Source organism: Indicator indicator, chromosome 25 (genome assembly GCF_027791375.1).
Source record: "Indicator indicator isolate 239-I01 chromosome 25, UM_Iind_1.1, whole genome shotgun sequence".
NCBI lineage: Eukaryota > Metazoa > Chordata > Aves > Piciformes > Indicatoridae > Indicator > Indicator indicator.
Window position 1 is genome coordinate 3,135,534 of NC_072034.1, and position 8,136 is coordinate 3,143,669.

The 8,136-nt window shown below is 50.1% G+C and overlaps 1 protein-coding gene across 1 annotated transcript in view; it reads right to left on the reverse strand.

Annotated features, from left to right (window-relative positions):
* CCNI (cyclin I) overlaps positions 1 to 7,106 on the reverse strand; it is a 28,715-nt gene extending 21,609 nt beyond the window's left edge. Inside the window, exon 1 of the mRNA XM_054392199.1 lies at positions 7,070 to 7,106. The gene's annotated coding sequence lies outside the window, so the exon portion shown is untranslated. The remainder of the gene's footprint in view (positions 1 to 7,069) is intronic.
* Positions 7,107 to 8,136: the final 1,030 nt, after the last annotated feature.

The following is an 8,136-nucleotide window of genomic DNA, read 5'->3' on the forward strand; positions in this document are numbered from 1 at the left end:
AACATTTTCAGTTCACACACAGAATCACAGAATGGTAGGGGTTGGAAGTGACCTCTGGAAATCATTAAGTCCAACCATCCTGCCAAGGCAGGTTCACCTAAAAATGGCCATACAGGAACACATCCAGGTGGGTTTCGATTTTCTCCAGAGATGGAGACACTCTTGGCAGCCTGCTCCAGTGCTCCATCACCCTTAACTTAAAGAAGTTCCTCCTAAAGGTAGCAAAAAAAATCATCAAGAAAACAGGAGAAATAATTCATGGCCAAAAAAAGGCATGGGTGAGGACATTTTTAAATAGGAGGGAAGGTGCCAGAGAGCCAGTGGTGGCATAAAGCTGATGTCCAATGGCTGGCACTCAGGGGGTTCTGCAGGTACAAGCCTGAGATGTTTTTCTTTTCCAGCAGCCACCCTTTTATAAAATCTGTGCCTGCTGCAAAGCCTTTCACCTCCTCAGCCAGAGACCATAAAGCAGACCAGTTCTAAGACATCATCTCTGCTGTGCTGCACTCCCCAAGCCCCACAGCTGACACCAGGATTTTGCTATTTGACGGAAGCTTCCATTCTATTTTCCAATGTAGAAACTTTTAAAAAAGCCAAGGTAGAAGATGAACTCCTGCCTGAACTTCCAGACAAAGTTCCCATTCTTCCCTCCTGGCTAGATGGGCATCCTTCCAGACCTGTACCAGCCCTGCCCCCTTCTCTAAAGGCTCTGGGTGAGGTTTGCATTTCCTTCTTGTCTCAGCAACTGCCCAGATGAGTCTGCTCAAGCTGCATGTGCCTTTGGTCAGCAACATCTTAAAACATTTTGTGCCACAGCTCAGGAGTGATGCAAAGAAGCTGTTTCAAACCCAGCTCTTGAGGCAGAGTGTGGCAACAGAGCAAGGGAAGCATGGATACAAGGTAAACTCAGAACCCAGCCCGAGGAGACCAGCTGCAGCTGCACAATTTATGTGTTTGATGCAAAGAGGAGATGAAACTCAATACTCTTTAATGAGGTTCTGCTTTCAGATTTGGCTTATTTGAACCTAAAAATCAGAGGAAAAGCTATTAACTGATGAAGGGTGTTTGTTTGCATGAATTAAATTAAGCAAAAACAAAACCCTTGCAAAGCAAAGCCCCTCTATGGCACTTTATGAGCACTTGCAAAACAAACGCTAACATCAGAAACCAGTCTCTGGGTTCTGCTCTGGAACCTTCTGGATCTTTATGGGACAAGGTCCAGGATGGTTGGGGTACACCTGAGAACCCTCTGAGAATCTTGAGGGTGCTGCTGTTGCTAAAGGCCATAATTGGGAAGACAAAAGGGTGTGGGCCTGAGGAAGCTCTAATGAACATGATTAGCTGCCCCCTGATTTGGGAGGGTCAAGCAACCTGTTAGCCAATCTTTGAAGGAGGGCTATATAAGAGCCAGGCCCAAAGCCTCACCACTAACTGCCAGAGTCTGTAAGAAGTTGCCAGCAAACAGTCTCAAATGTGGTAGTACACTCGATGGCTGGCTCATCCAACAGATGTTGGAGCAGCTGTCCCTGAGAGGGTAAAGGGTTTTGATACAGGAATGCTCTGGGAGCTTTACAGGCTGCAGGAGTAAAGAGCAAATGTGGAGCCAAGCTCTTTTCAGTGATGTCCAGTGCCAGGACCAGAAGCAGGGGGCACAAACTGGAGTGCAGGAGGTGTTCCTTCTAATCACCTGGAACGCTTCTTTACTGTGAGGGTGGCAGAACATCAGTAGAGCTTGCCTGAAGAGGTTAAGGAATCTCCATCCTTGGAAATCTTGAAAAGGCACCTGGACTTTACAGTGAGGTAGGTGAGACACTGGCACAGGTTGCCCAGGGAGGCTGCGGATGCCCCCTGCCTGGAGGTGTTCAAGGCCAGGGTGGATGAGGCCTTGAGCAACCTGGGCTAGTGGGAGGTGCCCCTGGCCATGGGCAAGGGGGTTGGAACTGGATGATATTTAAGGTCCCTTCCAACCCAAACCATTCTATAATGATTCTATGACATGGGACATGGTGTAGCTGGTTTTATATGGCTCTGCCTGAAGGGAGTAGGAAGCTGGACAAAATGACCTTCAAAGGTCACTTCTACTCTCAACTACTCTGTGATCTTAAAGGTTTTAGGCTTAAAACAGCATCATTGTGAGTGCTCAGCTGTTGTATACTCAAAGCAGCTCATAGGTTTTTCAGGCATCAAATGCTGAAAGCTGAGCAGGAAGGCTTTAATTTTATTTTTTTTTTTTTTTAAAAAGGCAAAGCAGGCATTATGTAATCTCTCACTGTTGGTCTCCTAAAAGCAACACATGCAGAGTGTGATTCACTTCTCCCATCACCAATATAACTTGGTATAAAACAACAGTAACTTGAAGGAAGCCACTCTGAGGAAAAATCAAGCTCATAAATGTATGGAGTGAACAGTAATTTCATAAAATAGGGCCAGAGGCTTTCAAGCTCATAAAAGCTAACTCTCTACAGGCAAGGGCCAACAGGTATTCAGCATTGAAGCATCAGGCACCACCTCTTGAGTAATATAATCCCCTGAAACCAAATAAATGCAGAGCCTCTACAGGCAGCAACAGAGGGACAGGATTCAGCAGTAGCTCTTTCTGTCTTTCAGCAGCAGTCAGTCATTAACAGAAATGAGCAGTAACAAACCCAAACATGTTTATACCCAGTTCAACACTTGCAGCCAAAAAAATGTTTAACTACAATGCCTTGGTTCCTCTTAACAACAAAAGAGTTTTATCTGAAAACATAAATGTTTACCAAGGCCAATATTTTGCTTTGCAAATTCTCATTGACTTCAGAGTAAATTATCAGTGATTACAGCTAATATTGGGATCCAGTGTGAGGCACTAAAAAGATAATTCCTCATTTCCTCATAATTATCTGCTGTTGAAACAATAGATCAATTATGAGGTACAGCACAGTAGCTGCAGAGCAGCATTCTTAGGCTCTGAGGGTACCATCTCCTCTTTCTCATCAACCAAGAGAGAACCCACAGTTATAAAGCTTAATTATCCTCCAGGAGCTCCAGCCTGCTGAGTAATTAGTCTCTTGTTGAGACAATACAGCAAAGGATGTAATTCCAATTGTCCACAAAAAATAAGATGGCACAGGCACAGTCCTGGCTCTTCCCTGCATACTCATCTCTCCTGCCCAACCAGTATGAACATAACAGCCTTGATATCCCCCGTTCTGGATAACGTAAAATCAACAGTCCTCAGCCTAAAACAAGCCCCAGGAAGGAAACTTTGGGAGGAGGAGGTAGGATAAAGAGAAAATAGCGTGTCTGAGGTAGTATGCAATGGCTGGCAGAGGGCTGCTCTTCCTTCCCCAAAGCATGTGCAAAATCTGTCCTTGCTCTTGGACTAATTTGCAGTGTTTTCAGAAATGGACACCAAGCTGCACTTGATGGTCACATTCCCACAGCAGCTGCACCCTTTCCAGCTGCATGGCAGCAGTTAGGAGCAGTTAAACCCTGAGATTTAGTTTTAAGGAAGGTAAAGGCTGAGGTCCCTCTTTGCTCCTATCAGCACAAGCACAGAATCATTTGCAGTGCTTTCATAAATGGAGACCAAGATGCATTTGATTGTCATGTTCCCACAGCAGCTGCAGCCTGTCCTGTGAGGTGCAGTTCAACCCTGAGATTTGCAGTCAAAATTGTAAGGAAGGTAAAGGTTGAAGCTTTGGGGAGCCAGGTTCTCATCTAGCACACCAATCTAGCCAAGAGCTACCCCAGCTAAGAAAGAGGATCTTGCTGTATGCAGCAGAATACCACCGAAAAGAGGCACAAAAGCCTCTGGCAAATGGGTTCATCCAGCACCTCCCTTCATCCCAGCAAAGACAATGTTTGATGTCTGGGCTGATGAGCAAAATGGAGTATCTGCACTAACATGTTACGTGTGACTGTGCTTTCAGCTGAGTTTATTGTAAGTGCAAATAGCCATTATGGTTAATAAAGCAGTGTTGATATTTGCAGTTAGCAAACACATAGGAAGGGAACATTTCAGACCACATCTGCTTCATACTAGGATGGGAGACACCTGAGATTTTTCCTTCCATCTGAATGACTTCACCTTGGCTTTTCTGGCATTTGAAATAGCTGTTACTGTGCTCAGTCCTCAAAAATTACTCTCTCTTCCAAGTGAATCAGAATCCACATCCTTGATGCCCAGATCAGATTTCCTGCTGCTTTATCAGAGTGTACTGGTGACAAGGACCTGGGTTTGTGTATCTTCTCCAGCCCACAGTCATGGGAGTAAAGGAAAAGAGCCACAATTTGTTCTTGGGCAGGTTGGTTCTTGGCACCCCTCCTCAAAGGGGAGGATCTCCAGTTCCTACAACTCCATCTGGAGACACAGGTCGTCTGCTTTACTCACGTTCTCTCTGCTTGGGCAACAGAGTCCTAAAGGCCATCCTTTGGAGGTCAATATATGATCTTTAGCTTTCTTGAAGCCACTGGTCCTGCCTAGTCCTTTTAACATCTCTCCCTGGCAGTGTGTAACTGACCGTGTATCCATTCCATCACCCAGTTTAGATGGGTAATTTACATCAGCATGACAGCTGCGCTGAATCTTACTGCCTAAAAAGTGACACCTGCAAAGCCCAAGATGAAATCCATGAATGCATGTGCTCTCCAACAGCCAGTTCAGCATGAGGTCAAGACTAATTACTGCTCTAAGCAGGGCATTGCTGCAGGTATGCAAAGGAAAGCATCTCACACAGGGGCCCCAGGGGAGGGCATGTTCCACCACACCAACACTGCTCATATTCTCCTTTCTGTTGCCTCCTAAGGGAGTGAGCAAAGAGAAGGTGAGAAGGGGAAATGTAGGAGACTAATTACAAGGAAAGTGCTCAAAACTGTGAAAAGCTAAACACCTGGGTCCACCTACTGACCAGGGCAATCACACAAGCAAAGGTAGTGGCACTGAACAGCTCACACTTGGACTGAAGTCTATTTAAGCTGATAAATGTCTGTAACTACTACTGTAACAATCTGAAAACAGGAAAATAACACCTTTTAGAAAGTAAATGTTGATTGCATGTGTTAATAGAAGGTGGCAGGAATAGCTCTGGATACTGGATTGCCTTGGCAAACATGTCTAACACTTGACTTGTCTGTTCCCTCAGTCATTCCAAGGCCTCCAGGATGAAGGGATATGAACCACTGGGCTATGACCTCTCCTAAAGCTGCACCTGAGCCAGCCCAAGCTCCCCTGTGCCACCTGGAAGAGTCCAGAAAGGCTGCTGGCCCCAGACTCCCCTCCTGTAACAGCCCCCGGAGGGGATGACTGGCACAAGCCCGGGCATGTGGCAGGGCTGACAATGGGGACTCTTTGTCCTGTAGGGCTGAAGCTGCTCTGAGTAGCGAGCACCCAGCACAGCTGAGGCTGGTCAATGCCCTCAGCTGCATCCAGGAATGGCTGATGGCAAGACTGGAGCAGAAAACACTCCATGGGAGGGCTGCTCTGCTCACCACGACCTCCCATCAACACCCAGCTGCAGTCCGGGGATGTCCCAGACCTGAAACAAGGCATCCACCAAGCAGGATCCTTTGTGAGGAGAGTCCTGATAGAGCAAGGCTCTTATCATGCAACAATAGAGGCAGTCTCTAAGTATTTTCAAATAAGGACCCAGAGCAAACAAAGCACAGAAGTCAGTAAGAATACACAATGGATACAGTACAGAGCAAGTCTAAGATCAGTTCTGTTGTATCTAAGTACACACAAGCTCTAAAGAGGGGTGAAGGGTAATTAGAAGTGCATATATATATATATGCATATATATATATACACACACACACAGACACCCCACGTGAAAGCTCAGTTCCTGCTGGGGAGAAGCCAAAAGATCAGCTTCCCACATCCCAGGCCAAGGTCTGTGCAGACACAGATCACAGCACACCGTCCCCCAGCCAAGCTACTTTAAAAACAAACCTGAGTCATTTGCAGAGATCCAAAATCAAACCCTCAAGACAAGGAAAAAAATGCTGTGATTTGCTTTTTGAGAAGCAAACTCCTCCCCTGCCTCACCTTGCAAAACTTGGGCTCTACAGGTCTAAATCAGGGCAGGGGTAACAGTCAGCCTTAGCCAGGGGGGTAGCCCCAGGGGTGGTGTGGGAGACACAGCCACATCTGCCATCCCTGCAGGGAAAAGGTGGTAGAGGCTGCAGAAAGGGCAGCTTCAGCACCACATCATGCATTCTGCTCAGCTTATTCAGTTAAAAAAATCTCACCCTTCTGTCTTTAAAGGGGGCTGTGCCACATACAGGCTGCTGCAGCACACCATGGAAGGAATAGTTTGGACGCACACAAAGGCTGATGCTGAAAAGCACTTTCAAATTCAAGCTGGAAACAGTCTGGCTTCTAACACCCTTATTTTTAAGAGCAGGAGAATGCGGGATTGTTCTTTTACTCCTTCACAGGGTCAAAAGGGGAGCGTCTGTTCCCTTTGCTGTGTTCCATGTTTTCAAGAGGATTTTTTTTCGAAGTCTGCTTTCTACCACCAGCAAGAAATAACTGCTGGTAACCTCATTCCTTTAAGTTCAACCCTTTGGAGATAGGTTTATAGAACACAACGCCACTCTTCTTTGAAGGGAACTTCTTCCGATCGCGGATGGGAGGGCAAAGAGGAACGGGAGGAGCGCGCAGCCCATCTCTGCAAGTGAAGTGCACCAAGACAACAGAACAAAAAACCCGAATTACGTGCGCCGCAAAGAGCCCCTTGGCCCAGCGCTGTGACAAGAAGTCACACCTGGGGCACAGATGCGCTGCTTGGCCCCCAAACATGAAGAGGGGCAGACGGGACAGGACCAGCCCCAGGCACCAACACCGACTAGACAGGGACCAGCCAGACACCAGCACCGACGGGACGGGGGGGTGGACGAGGGCGCGGCGCGCACCGCACACCTTCAACACAGAGAAGCGATGCAGAGCGCCCAGGCACACACACACAGAGTGCACTGTCTGCAGGATGCACCCCCGCACCCACACACAACCCAGGTGCCTTGCACCCCCTTCCCCAGCTGGGACCTCCGCCCTCACCCCCTCTCGTCCCGTTCCCGCCTCACTGCTCACCTCCCCTGCGCGGCGGCGGGGTGCCCGACGGGGCCCGGCCATCAGCACCCCATGACGGGGCGACGGCGGCGGGGCTCCTCCGCGGCGCTTCAGCACCCTGCGGGCCCCATAGCCGGGGCGGCTGCGGCGGCGGCGGCGGCCGGCGGGCTCATGTCGCCATGGCGGGGCAGCGGCGACAGGGGAAGGGAGGGAAGGGATCGGGGAGGGGAAGGCGGGCCGCCGCCGCCGCCGCGATGGGGGGGGAGGGGGGGAAATTAAAAATAAAATAAAATAAAAATTAAAAGGGAAGGGGAGGGGGAGCGAGAGGCAGCCCGCAGCCAGCCGCTTCCCGGGGGGGAGCAGGGGAGGGAAAGAAGGGCCGGTCGCACCGCCTCCCCTCAGCCCGTTCCCGCCTCCCGCGCGGGCGGGGCAGCCGCCGGCTTCAGCACCACGGGGCGGGAGACTGCATCGCGGGGCTCGCCCCCGCCTCCTTGTTCACTCCCCTGCCCGCCTCCCCGCGGCCAGCGGGCACACGGTTCGCTGCTCCCGTGCGGGGGGCGGTGCGGCGGGCGGCTATAGAGGGAAAAGGAGAGAGGACTCTTTTTCGTCGGGCCGTCCGGCGGAATGATCGCGCGGAGGTAGCGTTTCCGAGTCGCTTCACCGCTGTCCCTGCTCGGCGCGTGCGCGGCTATAAGTAGAGGCGGGGGGCGTTCTAGTGCACGGTGCCTGGCGTGGCGGAGCCCTGTGCTACTGCTCGGCTGGTCACCGCCGCCCTCCGCACGCCTCTCCCGGCAAGTGGAGGTGTGAGCGGCCGCGGCGTCTGTCTGTGCCTTCCCTCAGCCCCGGCACCGCAGGAGGTTTAAGCTGCCCCTCCCCCGCAGTGACTGTGGCAGCAGGCAGGTTGTGGCTTTAAAGTTGCGTTTAAAACACGAAACAATAAGCTAAGGTGTTTATTTACAGACACCTCCTTGTTCAGCAAAAGCGTCAGGCTCTGCCTGCTTTGATGTCCATACTGTGTCTCCCGGGCTGTTTGCTGGGACAGAGCTGCCGGTCCCCCTTGGATTTGTCGTGTTTACTGTTTATTTACT